The sequence below is a fragment of the Ambystoma mexicanum genome, chromosome 4q (assembly GCF_040938575.1).
Source record: "Ambystoma mexicanum isolate Mex_15411 chromosome 4q, UKY_AmexF1_1, whole genome shotgun sequence".
Taxonomy (NCBI): domain Eukaryota; kingdom Metazoa; phylum Chordata; class Amphibia; order Caudata; family Ambystomatidae; genus Ambystoma; species Ambystoma mexicanum.
This window is the reverse complement of record NC_090928.1, coordinates 877,337,589-877,361,451: the sequence shown is the minus strand read 5'-3', so window position 1 is coordinate 877,361,451 and position 23,863 is coordinate 877,337,589.

Here is a 23,863-nt window from a genome sequence, read left to right as displayed (position 1 = left end):
AGGGTGAGGGAGACACACAAACCTTATTGGACACCACAGGCGACTGGGCCCGGGGGGGGGGGCACGGCATTGGCTGAAGAAACTCTCATCGATCTGTCTGACAGGAAGGATGTAATCCACAAAATAGCTTCTGATATGATATGATATGATATGGTATTTGTAACGCGCCTATACACAGGTGTTTCAAGGGGAGAAGCTTGCTGATGCAAGGTGATGACACAGAGTTTGGTGGTCGACAAGGTCAATTGCTGCCAATAAGTTGAGTAGGAGAAGGATGGCAGAGTTGCCGGCATCCTTGATCTCGAGCATTTGTTTTTTTTGGTCCAATAAAGCCGATTCGGTGCCATAGCCTGGTCTGAAGCCAGATGGTCATGGACCTAGGAGGTTATTAGATTCTAGATATAGCTGGATCTGTAGGTACGCCCCACGATCAAGGATTTTAAGATGAAAGCAGAGAGTGGTAATGAGATGGTAGTAAGTGGGAATGTCTTGGTCCATTGTGTTTCTCTTTACAGAGAAAGGACCCAGGCATCCTTGAGGGTAGAGCGCACGGTACGTGAGATGAATCAAGCATTGATAAGGGTAGTAATGAAGGGTGCAAGATGTTTTGTCTAGTCCTTGATGGCAGCCACTGGGCAGACATCCCTCTGGCATCAGGAAGTTTTTTTTTTTATAAGGATCTTTTTTGTAGTGAGTGTATTTTACGTATTAAGGTATTATAGCTATTAGAAAACCAGGAGCTGTCCTTGGTAACGTTAGTTGGCGGGGGTGAAGTTTCTAACTTGTGCAGTATTGCAAAGAGCTCCGAAGTGCTAGAGTTCGCATTAGTGATTATTGTGTTGTAGGTGGATCTTTTGTCTTGGAGAATGACCTTTTTATATTCCCTTGCTACAAACAAGAAACCGGTTTTGTTAGCTTCAGTAGGGTTGTTCTGCCACTTGGTTTCAGCCTCATGTTTTAATATGTGGAGTGCTTTGAGGTCATCAGAAAACCAGGCATTGTGATGCGTGGTAGATTTAGCTATGTGTTGGGTAAGGGGAGCCACATTGCAACAAAACCTTTCAAATTCAGTGAAAAAACCTTAGTTAAAGAGACGTTAAGATGAAAATGTAACATAACAAATCCCTTGAAATTCAATGTACATTAGGTATGCGCTCCCTGTTGCAAAATGTATGCCCACAATGATAGCATCAAAGATGATAACACTGGTGACATAATACATTTTCATATATGACATCACTGATTACATCACAGCTGATTTCAGACATGAGATCGCTCATTACGAATGTTAAAATATGTTTGTGTCACTCTCTTGGTGCATATTCTATTTTTGTATACTTAATGATAATAAGGAAATGACGTAAAACAATAGATGAATACAAATGTATGATATGAGTACTTGTGGAGCATTCATGTGTAGTAATTTTGGGAATCAATACCTCCAAATCTAAGATACTGGTGATCAGTGATAGAGCCAAAATAAAATCTCAATTTAATTGGATGTTAGCCATTGCCACCTTAAAAGTGGTGGAACAATACACCTATCTGGGCATTCAAATTAAATTCTGCCCTGTGCAGTCCTTTTATGGTAACTATGTAACATTTAGAGCCTTAAATAAATGCCATGATATCAAAAGGTTAATGTCCATAAAGGGTGGCAACAATATTGAAGGACTAATTACCATCTACTGCACCAGTATTATTCCTGGAATACTTATTGACTTGGAGATATTACCTGAATCCCATGTGAAGTGGTTGGAAAGAGTAGAAGGAAATATTTTGAGGTCCATATTGGCTGTCCCTAACACAGTGCCAGCCAAAGCACTCAGGTGCGAATTGGGAATCCTCTCTCTTAGATCCTTGTGGCTTGTCCTACACTGGAAGCTTTTTGTATCACTGTTGTCGCTTAACAAAGACGAAGCACACTTATGGGTCTGATTGCCACTGGTATGCGAGACAAGAGTATGAATCAGTTTCTAAAAGACCTAGACAAATTGCCATTAGAGCACTTTGACAACATAGTCGTGTCCTTGGAACAAATGCTGACAATGCCGAATGCTCACTCTTTACAAAAAAATAGGACCAGAGACTGGGACAGGGCTGACAACATGCCAAAACTGCATGGGAAAAAAAGACTTTCTTAATATGGTACTCAAGGTTTCCAAGTAGACACCCCCTGTATGTACCTGTCTCAGTTGTGTGAGGGAAGCTTGAGAAGAATTATCATATAACTGCGATCCAATATTCTTCCCACATGTGAATATATTAGCTGTTGGTTTAAAATCCCTTATGAGGAAAGAGTTTGTCAACTGTGCCATGGGTTGATCAAAACAAGTCATCATATATTAACCTTGTGCCCTAAGTTAAAAGCACAATATTGTAAGTGGTAACGGGACCTGGTCTTGCATGAACAATTTATTGAGAGTGATCAATTCTGGATTAAAATATATGGAGCAGAATCACTAGTTATAACATCATTGGCTTTTCACATCTGGAGTGAGTCCTTGATCCTATATGCAGTAGAACTTTCATGTGCAATGAATGGATCAAATAGTTTATTGGTGAACTGATGGATTTTCTTTATTTTAACCATAATTGTGATTAATTAATTTGTAATGTATAACTAATGCTTGTATTTTTTATTTCAAAATGTTCTTTCTTTTTTTTCAACATTTGTGTATGTCTTACTTTACTATGTGCTTAAGTTTTGTGTAACCAAACACACATTAAAAAAAGTATTTATTAAAGGATGACATTTAAAATATACATATGTAATCATTTTTAAATACCTTTAATTTAGCTTTATAGCAAGCAGTTAAAATTGTCCATTGCATAGAATGTACCTGATTCTGGCAAATGTACTTTAGAAATGTATAATATAGTGTGTATATACAGTAGTAACAAAAAAATGAGAATATGAATACAGCAAAATAGACGCATGGTGAATCATGATTGTTAGGAAAATGCTAAATGGACAGATGACCATTTTCTATTGTGCTTATTATAAAATTAGCATCTAAATGTATTGTTTCCTAAATGAGAAGTGTGAAAAAACACTTCACATCTATGTACTGTGATATATTGTAAGAATTCTAAGTATGAGTATTCTAGAAAAAAATATGAATACCACATCATTGTATACATACAAAATAAATGAAGCGTAGAAATTGAATATTTCTTTTTAGACATGTAATTGGATTTATATTAAGTTCAGTTATTTCTTTTGTAAATTATTTATTATTTTTGTATTCCATTCAAACAGGTGACCTGCCAAAGAATATTCATCTTTACATACTATACTATTTTTATTGTACTCATTTTTGTATGTACTTCAAATTGTGGACGTACACAAAGTTTAAAGAAATTGCAGCAGAGTAAAATGTACTTTGAAAATGTGTTTATATCTTTATGTTAAAGAAAATAGTCCTAACATTTGAAAATGTAATTAATGTAATCAGTGCTTTTATCAGTCAAGTTGTATATGATGTTTTGTCTGATTCCATCTGTCATGTAATCTCTGATGTCAACATTGGCTGCTCAACAGGGGGTGCATAGTTAAGGTGGCATTGACTGAATTGTCTGCTGAATTTCAATACACTTTCACCTATATTCATTCATTGTTGCATTTGTTAAGGATTCTAAACCCAGAGGCATGAAGGTGCTGGTTACATAGAGTAGTCACAGGTAAAGGAACAAAAAGAAGTCCAGTAAGATTGTTCAGAACGCAATGACAAGGGAAGAGTTCCAGTTCTTAGAGGCGGTGACCAGGAAGCTGATCTCACCGGATCTCTTTTGTCTGAATCTGGGGATGGTAAGTTGGTGAACATAAGAGGATCATGTGGGTCTTGATAATTGTGCTTTTGTGAATTTTTGCGATAGGTACCTGGGGGCCGTGCTGACAAGGCTTTTGTGAGTGATGGCTTGTGTCTTGAAGATGATGTGCTCGCTGATCGGCAGCCAGTGCACATTCTTCTGGCGGCCGAAATATGCTCTTGCTTTGGGAAGTTTAAGGTGGCCATGAGAGCATTGTTTAGAAGGGCCTGTAGTTTATGAATGTTGTGCATGGAGGTACCTGCAAATAGGGCATTGCAATAATCCAATCTGTAGCCAATGAGCGCCTGGGCAATGGTAAGGAAGCTGTAGGTACTTAAAAAAGGGGCTACAGGCTTTGGTTAGTTTAGTAGTGTAAGCTGTAGAAGAGGCAATAGCTTTAACCTGCCTTGTTAGTGACAGGGTGGAGTTTAGATAGACAACGAGAGTCTTGACAATGCTGGATACAGGTATAGTGATGCCCTCAGTAGTGAATGATCCATAGTCTGGGTCAAGCTTGCAGATTTAATGTTGTGGGCCATCCAAGAGAACTTCAGTCTTGTTGTTGTTGAGGCAGAGAATGTGGGAGGCTATCCACGTCTGGATGGTATGGTAGACTCATTGTAGAGTGTTGCAATTGGTAGAGTCATTTCCAGTGAGAGGGAGAAGGATCTGCATGTCATCTGCATAGTTAGTGTAGGATATTCCCATGTCATCTAGCAAGGCAAATAAAGGTTTGGTGAAAATATTGCAGAGGGTGGGGGAGACACACGCACCTTGCGGGACACCACAAGCGACTGGGGCCAGTGGGGCCACAGCGTTGGCTGAAGAAACTCTCATCGATCTGCCTGACAGGAAGGAGATAATCCCAAAAATATCTTCTGGGAATAAGATTGCTAATGCAAGGTGATGACACAGAGTTTGCTGGTCAACAAGGTTAAAGGCTGTTCGAGTAGGAGAAGGAAGGCAGAGTTGCCACCATCCTTGATCTCGTGCATTTGTTTTTTTTTTGGTCTAATGAGGCCGATTCGGTGCAATAACCTGGTCTGAAGCCAGATTGTCGTGGACCTAGGAGGTTATTAGATTCTAGTTATAGCTGGATCTGTAGGTAAGCCGCACGTTCAAGGGTTTTAAGAAGAACACGGAAAGTGGTAATGAGGCGGTCGTTAGTGGATATGTCTGGGACTAATGTGTTTTTTTTTTTTTTACAGAGGAAGGACCCAGGCATCCTTGAGGGTAGAGGGCATGGTACCTGATTATAATGAAGCCTTGACAAGGATAGTCAATAAGGGTGCAAGAGGTTTGGTGCAGTCCTTGATTGCAGCCACTGGGCAGACATCCCTCTGGCATCTGGAAGCTTTCAAGCCTTTGATGAGCTGGGTGACCTCAGTTTCAGAGACCTATTTAAAGTTAAATAGTGGAAGATTTTGTAGGGCCTGGTGGCAGGGTAGTCGGGTAAGTCGCCACTCAAGGAGGTTTTTTTAATAAGGATCTATTTTATGTAGTGAGGTATTTTGGATATTAGAACACCACAAGCTGTCCTTGGAACTGTTAGTTGGTGGTGCAGGAGTTTCTAACTTGTACAGTATTGCAAAGAGCTCCCTAGTACTAGAGTTCACATTCAAGATTCTTGTGTTCTAGGTGGATCTTTTTTCTTGGGTGAGAATGGCCTTTTTATATTCCCTTGCTGCGAGCGAGAAACCGGTTTTGTTAGGTTCAATAGGGTTGCTCTGCCACTTGGTTTCAGCCTCACATTTGAATTTATGGAGTGCTTTGAGGTCATCAGAAAACCAGGCATTGAGATGCGTGGCAGATTTAGCTTTGCATTGGGTAAGGGGAGCAACAGTGTTGATAGACCGGTTGAGAGTTGAGTTGTACAGATCTACCAGGGCGGCAGGGTCATTAACAGGGTGCTGTGGGTTAGCTCATACAGCAGCGACAAGATCTGGATTTTGGCAATATTTTGTGTACTCTGCATTACTGTCAGAGGCAAGGGCGTAGCCCCAGTTGTATGAGGTTTACATATTTGTATGGTGAATAGGATGATGCCATGATTGAATGGCAGTGATTTCAATGTTGCAATTCAGGTCAGTTAACCAGTCTAGGATTCTGCCTTTCCCGTGCATGGGGCTGAGGATGCGTGTGTGCAAGGCCTAACCTTTTAAATGAGCTAGCTAGAGATAAAACATTTAAATATATATATATATTCAAGGAACAAACTTTAGTTGCAGAGACGTTAAGGTGAGAACTTAATGCAAAAAACCATGAAGTTCATCTAAAGCCACCTTAACTTAATGCCCGATCTTGCGCATCCTTTGACCACAAGGACGACCGCCCAGATGACATCTCTGAAGACACACTGATGACCTCACTGGAGACCTAGATGAATTTCAGGTTTTTTTTGTGTGTTAAGGTCTACACCTTAATGTCCCTACACGTAAAGGTGTTTTCTTGAATTTCAAATGTTTATTTGCAATGTATTGCTCACCTTAACGTCCTTGCAACAAAAGTTGTTTTCATTGAATTTCAAGGGTTTGTTATTTCATAGATTTTTTCTGCACTACTCGCCATGGCCTCAGTCATGGCCAGTGGCCACGGCCTTTGGCGGTGCCCACTGTATATTTTAGAACATTACCAGACTACTACCCATAGCCAGTGGGCCCAGTATTTAGCTGTGTTCCCTGTCCTTTTTAGAACACTAACAGACCACTAGCCACGGCCTTCACCCACTGTATTTATCAAATCACTAGCAGACCACTAGCCATTGGCTTCGGCCATCACTAGCAGAACACTAGCCACGGTCTTCGGCCATGACCAGTGGTCATGGCCTCTGCCCCTGCAAATTTTATTTTTTAAATCACTACCAGACCACAAACCATAGCCTCTAGCTGTCCCAACTGTATTTTTCCAATAACATAAATGTTATTAGCCATGGACATTGGGCATGCCCACTGTCCATTTTAGAACACTACCAGACCACTAGTCATGGCCTTCAGCCATGGGCAGTGTTTTTTTAAATCATTACCTGATCACTAGCCATGGCCTTCAAGCATGGCCATTGGGTCTCCACTGCCCATTTTAAAATACTACCAGTCCACTCGTACCAGTAATTGTTCACCCCGACCTCACTGTACGTGTTAAAATTACTAAAAACATCTTTTTAATTTCTTTTCTGCCACAGGGTGTCCTGTTTTCAATGTTTCTTTCGTTTTTTACTTCTGGGTGTTTTTCCAGTGTTTTCAAAACATTTCAGAATCTATTTGTCACAGTGTTTTTCTGTGTGCCCCTTCAAATAGTCACAGATATCTGTTTTTTCCAGTGGCTGCAAGAATAACATATGACCAGGTTTGAGAGGTTAGCCTCGAAATCCACCCTAATGCAAGACGTTCATCATTCACAGATTGATTTGGACCTCTTTTCACAGTGCCATTATGATGTATAAAAGATGGCAGGCTTTGAGAACTCACAATTTATTTAGGCAATGGACAGTGATATTACATTATTTGCGAAGGATCACACACTTTGGTTAAGCAGCATGCTACAAGCCCAATGTTTTATTACAGGTCTCTTGGTGACTGTTGTGATACATCACATGACCCCAACTAATTGCATTTAAGCAGCACAGAAAAGGGGGAAAAATGACCAGCTACAAGAATACCATATACCCAGGTACCTTTGCTCCCACAGTGAAAAACAAAAGCTGGCACCCATGAATAAATGAAATAGATGGGGGAAAGTATGATTAAGTAGCGGGGCACCACAGTTTTATTGACAGTTAGCTTGTTTCTTTTTCTGTAAACATAACTTTGTGTAAAAAAAACGAAATCATTTCCAAATGTACTTCTGGTGCATGGGGGTATAATCTCCTGGCACTAGGAGACTTAACACAACATTATCACAACCTCCCTGTTGTTGCCAACAGGTAACCCCTGTGCACTCTTACAAGGACAAAAAACATCATGCATACAATCTCTCGGATTGAAACAGTTAAACCAATAACTTTGTGTTCAATATCACCATGTAATGTATGTTACATCATCAGAGAGAACTCCCAAAATAGAAGACAATTCTCATATATTTACAATTTTCAACATCATCAAAATGTATTACCATTTGATGTAACGTTCATAAATTGTAATCTCACATCATCTAATGATCTAGCGACTGTAGGATACATTCATACAAAGTAAGATTTCCTAAATCGGCTCTTCAGGCCAAAGTACATGTTTAAACATAAACAAAATCCCACATAGGGTATGTCAGATCCAGGTGTCCAATTATATTTCCATTAGTGACACTCTTGAATCAAAATCAATTTTCAAAATGTAGCCAACGCGTTTTGGATTAACCATCCATCATCAGGGCTTATTATTTAAAGTATCTTGTGAGTGGTAATAACACATTTTCATCTGTGTTACTCCAATGTTTTCAGTCAACCCCAGGGGCGTTGTGATCCGTGGTGTACTTGTTATATGTTTGAATTGTGAAGGGTTTTGACCCATGCTGAATCAATAGACTGGGTAGATGTGGGGATGAGCTATCGCCGCCCACGTTCACGCCAGAATCCAGGAGAACTGCGCAGTTGGCACAAGACCACTCCAAAGATACAACCTTCTTGTGGGGGGTTCCACATAACCACTCTACTGTAAGGATGTCATCAAAACAATGTTAAGCAAGGGTCCTATACTATCAAGCAAAATACCACTCTATTGAAATGCAGTAATTCAAGACAGATCCCAAAAATGGATGCAATACCGGTACTCACCACTATCAGAAAGCAGGCGTTTTAAAACCACCATTCTTTTGTGTAAAACTGAACAGAGGAACCCAAACCAGGCCAAGGAAAGACTTGCTAAGAGGTGGATACAATGTAAAACTATATTCTGAAATGACTTGAAGGAAGTAATTATTTAATGTATATGTAAAAATTGTAAGTTTGATTTACACTGGGAACTAAAGTGACATTTAGCTGAATTCTGCCTGACAACTACCCCCGACAGGAGAAACCTGCTCAGCCACTCTTCCCAGGCCAAGGGTCTTTGTGCTAGTGTCCCTGGTCAGTGGGACCCGAAGAAACCATGCCCACTGTATATTTTACAAGACTACCGTCCTTCGCCAAGGTGTTTTTTTTTATTCCATAGTTTGTATCCGCACCACTGGCCATGGCGCCACAGCCTTCGCTCGTGCCCACTGTATATTTTTAAATACTGCTGGAATTTGTTCATGCCCATTTAATTGTATAAAACACTACCAGGCCACTAGCCATGGCCTTCAGCCGTGCCCACTATATATATTACAACACTACAGGCCTTTACCTGTGCCCACTCTATTGTTCAAAACATTACCCCGCCTCTAGCCATGGTGAAGTGGGAGAATGGGATAACACCCTTCCCCAATCTCATCCAGACCATGGCCTAGGGGATCACGACCCAGACACCCCCCACGAGAGGAGTTCATTTACCTACCAGATGACAAAATACCCTGGTTCAGAAACCTAAACATAAGAGGAGTGTGCCCACCAGCACGACAGGCTCAAGCCGATGCCTGCAACATGGACCAGCTCAATTAGAACAACAGTCATAAGTATTCACATCATTAGAGATGCCATGACGACATAGCCAACAGACAGAACACACGTGCCACCATGCAAACTGGTCACTCACACACCAACCTACATGAAGAACATACTCAGTGCTATGAAGTAGGGGACTGACACACCCACTGACGTGCATCATTGTTATTTTTACATAGGCCTTCTACAGCTCTGCAGAAACGCAAGACGCATGAAGAGCTTGTGTACATGCTTGCTGCGCTTTTCCCCCCGCCACCCATCCCTATGGCGACACCACCATGTATATCTGGTGCTGCCTGTGACACTCTGCCGCCCCGCGACCTCCATACTATGGATTATGTACCGCTACCCATAAAGTAGGCCCGAGTAGGCCGCAAGCAAGAGTCCCAGACAGTAGCCTCGCCATGAAAATCCTCTCAGCGACAAGAGTACAAGTGCTGACCATGTGGAATGTGCCTCCAACGAGAGCTCACAGCCAGGGCCACAAAGTTGCATTTCGCATGCCTCGAGCCCAGCGCCAAAGTTACACCTGTGAGTGCCAAGCCTTCAGAGGCGAAATACAAAACTAATGCTCATAATTCTGCTCCAGCTACGGTCTCTCCACATGTGACCAGGCTGAACTGACAAGGTGCCAAGCAAACGAGACAGACAGTCACCAGGGTCCCACGTTTGGGACACAGGTTGCAACAACGAAGCGGCAAGATGGACACCTACAGCGATGGGAAAGACCTGCTCACAAGCCCATGACCAGACCTGTCTGTTGTCCGCACAAACACATAGTTGCACAATTGTTGCTAATGACAGGTACACCTCGAGCTGGGAACGATGATGGTCCCAGGCTTGGGGGCTCGCGATAGAACCAATCAGAACACACGGGGGCTTACTACTGACGTCAGTACTCTTAGCCAATCACCAAGGGTCCCCCTGTAACAATTCTAAAGTAACAACTGTTAGGGACAGCCCAAGTGTACCACCGGATCCGACCTTATCCACTAACATTTCTTCCCATAGGGGACATATACTAACCCTACCACTCGGGGACCCAATCCAGAGTGGCGATAGGTTTTGTGACGATTTTTCCCAGGTGACGCGAGTAGAGCGTCATACTGCTGTAAAAAGGGCTTGCGAGCCCCACTAAGGACGAGAGTCTCATCGGATGCATATGAGCCGAGACCCATCCCTGCTGTTATTACAATAAACAGCAGTACTTACCTTGCTTCTTGTGTGTGCCTCATACTCCTTTTGGGGACCCGGGAGGAGTTGGGGCCTCCCCAGCCCAGGGGTATGCGGACGGCTCTACCGGCCCCGGGAGAATCACCCCGACAAGTAGGAGGCAGTGCTGAGATCCCCATATGTCGACAGACTTAGAGACCTCCCAGGACGCAGGCAGGAAGAACGGGCAAGCACGCCTTTGGTAAGAGAAGAGGGTAACAGGAGAGGAAGGAAGGAAGGAGGGGATGGAAAAACAGATCACGGTTCTATTGATATGATTGAAGAATTACCTGACACAGAGGAGGAGAATGAATACACCAACATTACCCCATAGGCACGTGGGAAATGAGGGGGTACAATCTAATGCCACTCCTAGAAAGGGGAGGGGCCAGACCACAATATGTCCCCTGGAAGCATGCCGATAAAGAGAATATTAAATGCAGACTCCAATCTCTAAGTGGTGGAGCAGGGAAGTGGATATATGAGATGGAAAAATACACGACGTGACAGAAACTAGTGGTGGGGGATGTAAAGGGGCTCTTAATATCAATATTGGGGGATGCTGCAGATGACATCTGGAAAAGGGCAGGCTTCCCAGGGGTCACAGTAATAGATACGTCACATGATAGAGCACCATTTGCAAATTGCAGACATGCGCTGTGGCAGGCTTTAAAGGTTCAGTACCCAGACACGTCAGACATAGGAGCAATAACGTCACGCAAGATGTGTGAGAATGAGGATCCTGTTGATTACATCCAGGAGATTCAGGAGAAGTGGCGCTTGGAAATGCAGGAACCGTGGGATAAAACACTAGCAATTTTCTACCATATACTAGTACAGGGGCTCCCGGAGCAAGTACAAAGGAAGCTGCAGAAAATAGTGGGTATCGAAGTTAAGGCCTGGCCGGAAATACAACTGACTATAGTACACCACTGCAGGCTGTGGCAGGAAAAGATGAAACAAAAGGAGGATGATGGGAAGGCCGAAGAGGCAAAACTGGTACAAAAGAAGTTATCCAAATATGCCATGGAAGGAGCACTAATAACAACACCCACCCCCACACAGGTCACGGGTACACAAGACACAACACAACAACAGGTAGCACAACTGCAACAGCCAGCACAAGTAATAACACAGCAGATGCCCCCATACACGGCATACACAGGAGGAGGATAAATGCAAATGGGAAATGGATACTTTAACAACTACAAGGGGAGGGGTGGTATGATGAAAGGGAGGGGCTATAGCCAACAGGCATAACAACAAGGAGGGTTCTGGGGCTACTACCCAAACGGACAGCAAGGATACCAAGACAACGCGGGGAGTTTCCCATGGCAGACCAGAGAACCACCAACATGTTGGATCTGTGGGATGGTAGGGCACATGTCACGCACATGCAGGATGAGTCCTACACAACCAGCCTGGGGGGAACAAGACCACACTGGAGAACAACAGATTCGACAACGACAGGGTATACAACAATGCCCACCACAATAGCAAGCGCCACTACAACACCCACTCCCACAGCAAGAGGTGCAAACATACACACCTCCACAGCAACAGGTACAAACAAACACACCACAACAGCAACAGGCGATAACAACACTACACCATCAAGTGCACCCGGTACAACAGCTCACACAAGTACAAGACAATGCAGTATCAACAACTAATGAACAACTACAGCATACATGGCTGGGGAAGGTGACAATATTGGGCCACAACCCTTACACAGGGAGCGGTCAGTCACTATACCCACAATAGGACAGCCCACAGATGTCTTTGATGTTCTATTGATATGATTGAAGAATTACCTGACACAGAGGAGGAACTACGCATACAAGTGGCGATAGGTGACAAAATAATTTCCTTTTTAGTTGACACCGGGGCCACTACGTCTTGCATAAGGGAAGGGAAGTTTAAATTGTCAGGGGAAGCCATGTACACTCAAGGATTCTCTGGGGCTCGAGGGTTGGTTCCCTTTACTGATAACATCTCCTTATCTATAGGAGATCATGACATGTCTCTTCCGCTTCTGTACTCGAAGCAATCACCAGTAAACATACTTTGGAGGGACATAATGAGTAGATTAAATATGACAATATCCTTCAAGGAGAACGGTATAATTTGTTCCACACCAGGAATAAACATGCTCACAGCACGACAAATACTGCAAGCTTACTGTGGTGAAACTGTAGCTCGGGCTTAGCCTGTAGATGGAGAGATGTTCCTATATCGAACAGACATGGCATTTGCATGGATGCCTGGAATTGAGGGCAAGATTTGCAGAAGGCCAACCGCATACTTGTTCAGACCAGAGACCCCAGCAAGTAAAACAGAGGGGAAGATAATTTCAGTGACCATCAAGAGCATCATGGCAACTGCAAATTACATCGAAGTACATGCCCAAGACAGAGAGGGGAGGGCCTGGAGAGCAGTAATAGCACTGGCTGAGGGTGCAGGCTCACACAGGTATCAGATGAGGAGCTCTTCTCAGACAATAAAGAAGAAGGAGAGATGGTGTTGAAGATGAGTGTTGACATCTGGTTGAGAGTGACATGCAAGCAGGTGACACTAAAAATGGCAATGGCACTAGAGGCACCTGCCTCTACACCAGTACCATATTATGAGGAAGACTTGGCAGCAGTACCAGCATCCCTGTGGACCACCAGTCTATATGACGTTGGCTGCATAAAGAGTATTGGAGGAGTGAAAATAAAACTGAAAAAGGGAGCAATGTTACCCAGGGTGAAACAGTACTCACTATCAAAAGAGGCAGATGAGGGCATATATGAAACAATAACAGCCCTGATAAAAAATGGCATATTAGTGCCATCAGAATCACCATGCAACACGACTGTGTACCCAGTGCGAAAAGCAAAAGGAGGGTCTTGGCATTTCATCCAGGACCCTGGGCCCTTGAATTACATTGTAGAGGTGGAGTACCCCATAGCAGCAAACCCAGCCACCATACTATGTGGAATACCAGCAGAGGCATCATGGTTTACTGTGATTGACCTCAAAAACGCATTTTTTTTGATACCTCTACACCCAGATTCACAAGACTTGACAAGCTTCACATACAGGAACACAAAATGGAAACATACAAGGTTGCCTCAAGGGTACTGTGAGTCACCATCCATCTTCAACAGAGTAATACAGATGGATTTGAGAAACATTGAGATGGAGAGCACGGTGCTGTAATACGTTGATAACATCATCATTTGCAGCACCACTTAAGAAAGATGTAGAAAGGACTGAGTAAAGATGCTCACAGTGTTAACTGAGAAGGGGTATAAGGTGGACAAAGAAAAGTTACAGTACTGTCAGGAACAAGTACTCTACATTGGCCAACTTTTCTCTCAGCATGAAAGAAACATTGCACCACAAAGAGCACAAGCCATAACCAACACACCACAACCCCAGACAGTGAGAGAACTACAGCAATTTCTGGGACTATGCAACTACTGCAGGGCATGGGTTGTTTGACTACAGTTCATACATAGGAGCCCTGCTCGAAGCCCTCAGAGAAGCACAAAAAGGGGACAGAAAGTTGGGGTGGACAAGAGAAATGAAAGAGGCCTTTGATGAACTGAAACACGTCATATCTACAGCACCTGTGCTAGCCACTCCAAACTATGAACACCAATTCTTCATTTTTTCACATTGCGATTCAGTAGTAATGAAGGCAGTGCTGACACAGGAAACAAGCATGGGACACAAGCCCGTGGCTTTCTACAGCGGACACTTGGACCCTGTAATGTTAGGTCACTTCCCTTGCGAACAAAGCCTGGCCGCCGCAGATTTTGCGGTGGAAAAATCATCATCGATAACTATGGGGTGCCCTACCACACTATTCGTGGAACATGCCCACTTTTCCATCTTGAACAAGCCTAAATCAACACTGACCACCCAGAGAGCATCAGGTTATGAAAATGATTCTCTCCAGGCCAGAGTTGACAATTGTAAGGTGCAGCAATGTAAACCCAGCAAGATTCATAGCTGAGGCAATTGAGGATGGTGACTATGCTCACGACTGCACACAAGCCATTGAAATTTACTCCGGCACAAGAAAAGTTGAGGAAAATGCACTAGCAGGGGGAGAAATAATGTACATTGATGGGTCATCAACGATCGACCAAATCGATGGTGTTAGAAGGACAGGAGCAACAGTGATTAAGTTGACAGAAGACTGGATGTATGTGCCAGTAAAGTGTGTTCAGCTACCACAACATTACTCGGTCCAAGCCGCAGAGCTAGTGGCCCTAATTTTGGTATTAAAAGAGAGCTTTGATAAAAGAGTGATGATTTATTTCGACAGTGTGTACGTCACGTCAACAGTCCACTCAGGATTAATAAAATGGCAAAGGAGAGGGTTCAGAAGAGCAGATGATACACCAGTACAACACGCCCTACTACTTGCAGAACTAATTGAAGTAATTGATGACCCGAAAGAGATAGCCCTGGTAAAGTGTCAGGCACACACCAACAGGGATGACCTCATCTCAAAAGGTAACGAAACAGCAGACGCACATGCTAAGCATGCCGCATATTTTGGAGAAACTTGGACCCCCCCAGAAAAAGGAAAAGATGGGGGGAGGGTGGGAGCGAGACAAATGTTGATGAAGGATGGGTACACACACATCCCTGAAACGCAGATACTGGAATTACAGGCAGCAGCACCTATGGCAGAAAAGGAGCTATGGGTAAAAAGAGGATGCACAATGTCTCCCACTGATGCATTGTGGCATCAGAGTAATACAGGAAAGGTAGTGATGCCCCTAGCACTATTGAAAACAGCCCTAGCTCAGCTACACCATCCAGCACACACAGTGAAGGAAGTGATTGCAGCACGAATTAAGGAGGCCTGGTTCTGTCCCGAGCTAAATTCACATGTTGCAACATTTATCAGCAATTGCCTAACGTGCCAACAGTTTACAGCCGGTCACACGCTGCAAGTGATAAAAGGTACTATACCCCGGCCAGAAGTACCCTTCCTACACTTACACATTGACTACATTGACATGATCAACGTATGTCAAGGACAAAGATATATGATTATAGTGGTGTGCCCATTTTCAAGATGGATTGAGGCTGGACCCTGCTCTCATGCGGACACATTCAGAGCGGCTAAATTCTTGGTGAGGGAAGTTTTCCCGAGGTGGGGAGTGTGCGAAGTGTTGCGGTCAGACAATGGCCCACACTTTGCTAATGAAATGTTCGAGCACATAACTGCAATGCTTGGCATAAAACATAAGTTTGCATGCCCATACCACCCGCGGGCCAACGGTATCTGTGAATTCCTGAACGGCCTGCTAAAAGAAGAGATTGCCAAAATACAGCAGACAACTAAGAAAAGCTGGTTGTACTGTCTCCCCTTAGCTCTGTTTGAGCTGAGGAATAAGCCAGGATCTGACCACCACCTCACTCCCCACGAGGTGGTGACTGGACAACAGATGCGCCTTCCATTAACACCAGCGTCATGGGCCTTCATCGACTATGACAGCTCTGCAAATGTTTTTGGTAATGAAATGTACGACTATGTGTCTTGCTTGATTACTAGTGTTGCCTTTATCTCTCAACAGCTCCAGCGCACGTGGGGCGGGTCGAAGGTCACCCAACCAGAAGAAACAAACAAGGAACAAAAGCAGCAAAAACAGTGGATTGTTGCGGAAGGAGACAACATTCTCCTCCGCAATTTCAATAGAAAGTGGAACAGCCCCAGGGTCACGGGGCCCCACTTGGTGGAAGCAGTGGCTCCCAGAGCCGTTAAACTAGCTGACAAGAGAGTCTGGTACCACCTCCACGACGTCAAGCCCTACAAAGTCCAGACCTGCCCTCGCTTTGATGACAGAGCCACCACAACAACAACAGCACTTCCAATACCAACAACGGACAAAGACACAGCAACAGCAACAAAGGACAATTGTGACACTACCACTGTCCCATCCCCAGCCACAGACATAGCCATAGACTTTGGACAATCACCCATTGCCCACCCCATGGTCGCGATATCTCAAAGCAAACAAACATCTGCCCCGTCCAGCCCCATCCATGTCATTACAAAATAAAGGACGTTGTCTAACTTGAATGATGCACACACATATAAACACATGTATGCTCTCTTTTTGTCTCTCACATGCAGGTACCGCATATTACTGTGTTGTATAAAAAGTGAGGTAACTAAAGTTGTGTTGTGCCCAGGAGTAAATGCTACCCACAGATGATAACACCCCTGAGGCCCTGTCACACCAATTTGTATACCATATAAAGAGACCAAAGAATCTAAAAAAGAGAAGGGTACATGCGTACTACAACACATTCATTTTGGCCATAGAACAATCATTCCCACATTTCCATGAGCACTTACCATCTCTGAGAGATAGGTCACTTAGATTAGCGTGGGAGCAGCTTTTCCCCTGGGCACTGAATGACTATCTGATAGGCAGAGCTTGACTAACAGACAACTGACCAAATAACGCATATTTTCAGAATTTTCAGGCGGGCATCTTTAACATCACAAGAATAAGCTGCAGGACAGCAGCAAAGGTAAGGGCAAAAATGCCAGTGAGATTAGCTATTGTAATAAAGTTCATAGGTGTGTTGGTTGTCACTGGTCTATTGGCTTCCTCTGTCTGGCAGAAACACTATGCTTATGACATGATGTCTGTACCCAAAACTACCTCACCCCTTCCCACGGCTGCAACAGGTACGGTGTCAGGTGGTACAAGCAACCCCAGAAGTAAAGAACATAGGGTTAAACGCAGTACATATGGAGATGATAAGGGAATTGACACATACCTCACAGATTCAGCACATGTCTCGAACAACATGTGGTATCAGCACATGACCAAAATTGGTAAGGAGACAACTGAGGACAACTGCTGTGTGTGCTTGTTGATCCCATATGCTATGAGCGCATCAAGAACATGTGTAGCTACTGAAGTACCAGCAAAAACAGTGGAATGTCTGATATATTTGGCACTATTCCAAACAAAAGGACGATTTCAAGGGACAGTGGTGACACTTCAATGGAAAACGAGGGACACATATCCATACGAAAATAATTTCCTCAAAACATATCTGATGTACCATAAAAGGAGCCTACATACTGAAGGTTTCAGATATATGACGGATGGTCCAGAAAGAGGAGAAACGAAAAAAGTAACGTTACAATACCTGCCGTGTGATTGGTATGCCAGCGAAATTGCTGATGAACAAGGGTGTTGGGAAAGACCTCTAATAACAATAACTATGAAAATATATACGAATGACAGATGGGAAATAGGAGTGGCGGGGAGCAATATAATAACACGAGAAAATATTACCTCTATAAAAGAGCACAACGACAGATGTTGGATGATATGGGTCAAATATGTACCGATGCTGACGTGGATGGAGAAGGACGAAGATCCAATAAGTATACTACTGCTAACTGCACCCACACTGTGCTATCAGCACAACAGGGATGTGGATGATGGATATAACACCAACTGTGAGAGAACGATAGAGATACCAGAGGGGGTTGACAGCACAGCAGTTCTAATGGACCACTATTGTGCCTGCAGCGATAAGGCATACCATACCTTGCCTCCATTATGGAATGGAATATGCAATATGGTACAAATCAATGTGCCATCCTGGTTGTGCCTCAGAAACATGTCAACATGGCCTACTTCCCCCAGATGGACGAAGGGAACAAAAGGAGGAAAAGATCTCAACAATCAGAAGAAGGAGACAAGAACAACAACGATAACATTTTACCAAGAGTGAAAAGACAAGGTGAACCACTGACAGGAAACCACCTGTGGGGAAGATCGGAAACAGTTCTCACCTCCATCCCACCAGAACACAGGCTATTTAGCAGAGCAGCAATGTTCTTTTCATCAATAACACACCCAGGACTGCAGGCATACGCAAATGCAAAATGGTTACAGATCACCAGATGGGAGCTGATGATGACAATAAATTTGACTGTTACTGGATTCAACGCGATAAAAGAAGAACTGAGAGCAGTTAGAATGGTAGCACTACAAAACAGGTATGTGCTAGACCTTCTCACGGCAATTGAAGGAGGAGTTTGTGCAAAAATAGGACAATCATGTTGCACGTTCATCCCTGCTAATGACGCAGACAATGGAACACTTACTGAAGCAGTATCACAACTCGCCCTGATGCACTCCAAAATGGTGGAAGAAAGTAAAGGAGTAGAGAAAGATGGCAGCTGGTTTTCATTTCTATGGTCATGGATGCCTTCATGGCGTCAGATGGGCTGAATATAATAGTAGGATGCATAATACTGGTGACAGCTGTGTTGATAGTAATAAAGTTCTGGAAAGCCAGAAAAGCACGTACAACTAACAAAATGATGGAGATGGTCAGCATGCACGCCATACTACCAGCTGAAGATGACAAGCACACAGACATGATTATACAGGAACGGGAGAGACTGCGCAAGCAAATATTGGACACTCACATAGACCCACCATCTGTGAAAGTGGAGAACCCAAGGAACCCGAGGAGCTATGTTGGAAGATGGGTCTATTGCAAATCAGGCGGCAGCTGTGTGTATTTGTATTGGCCATTTGAAGATCATGTCAACCACTATGGACACCTGGCCAGAATAACGAAATTATGGAGAGTGAAAGGAGATAAATGAAAGGATGATTTTATGGTTGACAAGTCGACCAGAGGAGGGAATGAAGTAGGAGAATGGGATAACACCCTTCCCCCAATCTCATCCAGACCATGGCCTAGGGGATCACGACCCAGACACCCCCCACGAGAGGAGTTCATTTACCTACCAGATGACAAAATACCCTGGTTCAGAAACCTAAACATAAGAGGAGTGTGCCCACCAGCGCGACAGGCTCAAGCCGACGCCTGCAACATGGACCAGCTCGATTAGAACAACAAGCATAAGTATTCACATCATTAGAGATGCCATGACGACATAGCCAACAGACAAGAACAGACGTGTCACCATGCACACTGGTCACTCACACACCAACCAACACGAAGAACATACTCAGTGCTATGACGTAGGGGACTGACACACCCACTGATGTGCATCGTTGTTATTTTTACATAGGCCTTCTACAGCTCCGCAGAAACGCAAGAAGCATGAAGAGCTTGTGTACATGCTTGCTGACGCTTTTCCATGCCACCCATCCCTATGACGACACCACCATGTATATCTGGTGCTGCCTGTGACACTCTGTCGCCCCGCAACCGCCATACTATGGATTATGTACCGCCACCCATGAACTAGGCCCGAGTAGGCCGCAAGCAAGAGTCCCAGACAGGAGCCTCGCCATGAAAATCCTCTCAGCGACAAGACTACAAGTGCTGACCATGCAGAACGAGCCTCCAACGAGAGCTCGCAGCCAAGGCCACAATGTTGCAACTCGCATGCCGCGAGCCCAGTGCCAAGGTTACACCTGTGAGTGCCAAGCCTTCAGAGGCGAAATACAAAACTAATGCTCATAATTCTGCTCCAGCTAATGTCTCTCCACATGTGACCAGGCCGAACTGACAAGGTACCAAGCTCACGAGACAGACAGTCACCAAGGTCCCACGTTTGGGACACAGGTTGCAACAACGAAGCGGCAAGATGGACACCTACAGCGATGGGAAAGACCTGCTCACAAGCCCATGAGCAGACCTGTCCGTTGTCCGTACAAACAGATAGTTGCACAATTGTTGTTAATGTCAGGTACACCGCGAGCTGGGAACGACGATGGTCCCAGGCTTGGGGGCTCGCGAGTGAACCAATCAGAACACAGGGGGGCTTACTACTGACGCCAGTACTCTTAGCCAATCACCAACGGTCCCCCTGTAACAATTCTAAAGTAACAACTGTTAGGGACAGCCCAAGTGTACCACCTGATCCGTCCTTATCCACTAACATTTCTTCCCATAAGGGACATATACTAACCCTACCACTCGGGGACTCAATCCAGAGAGGCGATAGGTTTTGTGATGATTTTTCCCAGGTGACGCGAGTAGCATGTCAGACTGCTGTAAAAAGGGCCTTTGAACCCCACTAAGGACAAGAGTCTCATTGGATGCATACGAGCCGAGACCCATCCCTGCCATTATAACAATAAACAGCAGTATTCACCTTGCTTCTTGTGTGTGTCTCATACTCCTTTTGGAGACCAGGGAGGAGTTGGGGCCTCCCCAGCCCAGAGGTCTGCAGACGGCTCTGCCGGCCCCGGGATAATCACCCCAACATAGTGATTTTTCATGCTCTACCTCAATGTTTCTGAACACATATGTTTTGGGTGCACTTTTTCCTTTTTTGTGATGTCATCTTTGATGTCCTGTGTGTAAATCTTGGTAGTGCATGCCGATGGCACGAGTTATGATTGCATAGCTTACCAATTTTCTTTGGTCTTCTGATTTTACCTTGCAACCATAACATCTCTTTTTGTTTTTCAATGAATTTCATAGGTTTTGATAAGTACAATTTAAACATAACGTTCCTTTATCAAAGTTTTTTCAGTGAATTTCATACGTTTTTATTAGTGCAACTTAACCACAAAGTCCTATTAACAAGGTGTTTTCACTGAATTTCAGGGGTTTTCATAAGTGAAAATGTTTCATGATGTTACAGCACTTTATATAAATTATGAAAAATTCCTCTTTTAACATATATGAAAAGACTATAAAACTCATTTAAAAAATGTTTTGCAGCGCATACTGATGTGTGTCATTTTCAGCAGTGCATACTGGGGATGCAAGTCATGGTTGAATTGCCTAGGGCATGAAGCTCGACCATGGCCCAAGCCCCACCAAACCACCCCCATTATTCAATGCATCAGCCTGCATGCTGGTGCAGTGTGCCCTATACCCCATAATGTGACCAATTGCCAGTGTTCATGGCTTGCAGACATGGTCAGTGTCCACAATCCATGGGGCATGTGCTTTAGCCATGCTGCAGGCTCCAATAAGCAGATCAGAATAGGCATTTGTACTTGCTGGGGTACGGGCCTACTGCTCATGCACCTTATTTATTTCACTATTTTTTGTACTTAGATTTTGACACTTTGGAAAAAATAAAACACAGGACAGATTTGCAAAAGCATGCTTTCTGGTCCTTGCTGATGCACACGTTTGTTGCAAGCTCGTCCAGCACCTCAGGCTGTATCGGCAAGCAGAATTTTTGGTCCCATTCAAACTTATACCGATTTTGAAAATGTTACTGCATAGCCAGGCCCTAATGGCCATGCCCACTTTAACCGCATTGCCCATCCCTGGTGGCCAGCCATACCCGGACAATCTGGCTAATGTCCATGGCCAAAGTCTATACCTCAGGCACCAAAGTTATATCTCTATTTTTTTCACCTGTCCTTGCCAGGGGCCAGACCCACTGCCCACTTTAACCACATAGCCGGTCCCTGGTGAAATGTCCACTTTAACCCTATAGCTGGTCCCTGTTGGTTATGGCCACTTTAACCCCATATTTGGGCCCTGGTGGCCATGGGCAGTGGCCATATTGTCAGGTGCAGCTACATCACTATTTTGTGTACCCACATTTTGACACTTTTCAAAAAATAAAACACAGGACAAATTTGCAAAAGCATGCTTTCTGGACCTTGCCAATGCTCCTCGCAAAAGTTGGCTGCAAATTCGTCCAGCCCTTTGGGCTGTAGCCGCAAGCAGAATTTATTTTCCCATTCAAACCTATCACAATTTGAAAAAGTTTGGGATGCCCTCTACAACTTTGCTCCCTCTTGACAAAATCCCTTCATACTTTACACAAACATTCAGAGATCAGCCCATGATCTTTTTGCAAACATTTGTAGGGATCCGTCAAATGACAACAAAGTTATAAGCTATCCAATCATTTTAGGAACCATCTCTAATTTGCCCCTCTTGACGAAATTGCACCAAACTTTGCAACAACATTTTAGGCTGGGTGCTTAATTGCATTGCAGGATTTTGTGCAGTTTCGTTGAGCAGCGCCAAACTTACAAGTCGCCTAATAACTGCTCTACAGTGACATTGGGCCTCATTACAAGGTTGGAGGAATGGGTTTACCGGCACCGGTAAACACATTCCTCCCTATTACGAGGTTCCCTTGCGGGACCCGGAACAGACGTCTGGTGAAACCAGACGTCCTTTCCGGGTCCCGCGAGGGGACCAAGGAGCTAATAACGGGCCCGCTATTAGCTCCATCCCCATTCCCATTGAGCCCTATGGGGGCTCAAATGGGAATGGGGATTGGTTTTGTGATATGACCTGGCAATTCCTCATTCACAGAACCAGGACCCGGACACGATTTTGGAGGCAGCCATGGTGCCAGTAGCACCATGGCTGCCTCCAAACTCGTAATGAGGCCCATTGTATTGAACATAAATGTCTGAATGTCCTTGACCATTTGTCAAGTTCGCGAACATCACAGCAATGCCCCAAAACATCGAAGATGTTCATGGATATTGGAGAAGAAAAAACACACCATTTATTTGCTCTCCATATATCCCATCCCACCCCCACCTCCTCAGAGATTGTTTTATTTGTTTGACAAGTTTAATGGTGGTTTTGTTAATATGTTTTTACTGTAATGCTCGCAGACTACGGGCACGGTTTGCGAATCTAACATGGCATCAGTTTCAAAAGTTTTGACAAACCTCACGTTTCTCAATTGACAAATCAGCGATGGCGTAAAATGTCTGTGAACGTTACTTGACTCACTGATTGGCACAGTGTTGTCTGTGGATACCAAATCAGTAAGTAAGTCAGGGGACTGGACAGAGCTATATCAGAAATTTCTTTTACTTACGGTTTTCTTTTCTTTAAATCTACTGGATAGATTAACACCAAATTTGCAAAAAGCACATTTGCGGGACAAGGTAGCAACTCCTTATGCACGTTTGGGGCAAATCGGTCCAGCGGTTTGGGCTGTAGCCACGGGCAAAATTATTTTCCAAAATTATGTCAATCTGGATTTCAAAGGTTTTGGGGCCTCCTATAACTTTGCCCACTTGACGAAATCACATGAAACTTTGCAAAATAATTTGGTGGTGGTTGTATACTTTTATTTGTGCAAAGTTTCATGAGGATTCGTCAAAGTGCGCCAAAGTTATAAACTGCCCAAAACTACTCTTCCTATGGGTTTAGCAACTTAACCATAACTAAAGGGTCGCTCCCACAGACCCTGTAATATATATACGATAAATGCTGAAAATCGATATATATTTCAGTTATGTTATAAATGTAAACATTCTTTAAAATACATTTGATTTCAAACATGTATTACCATGA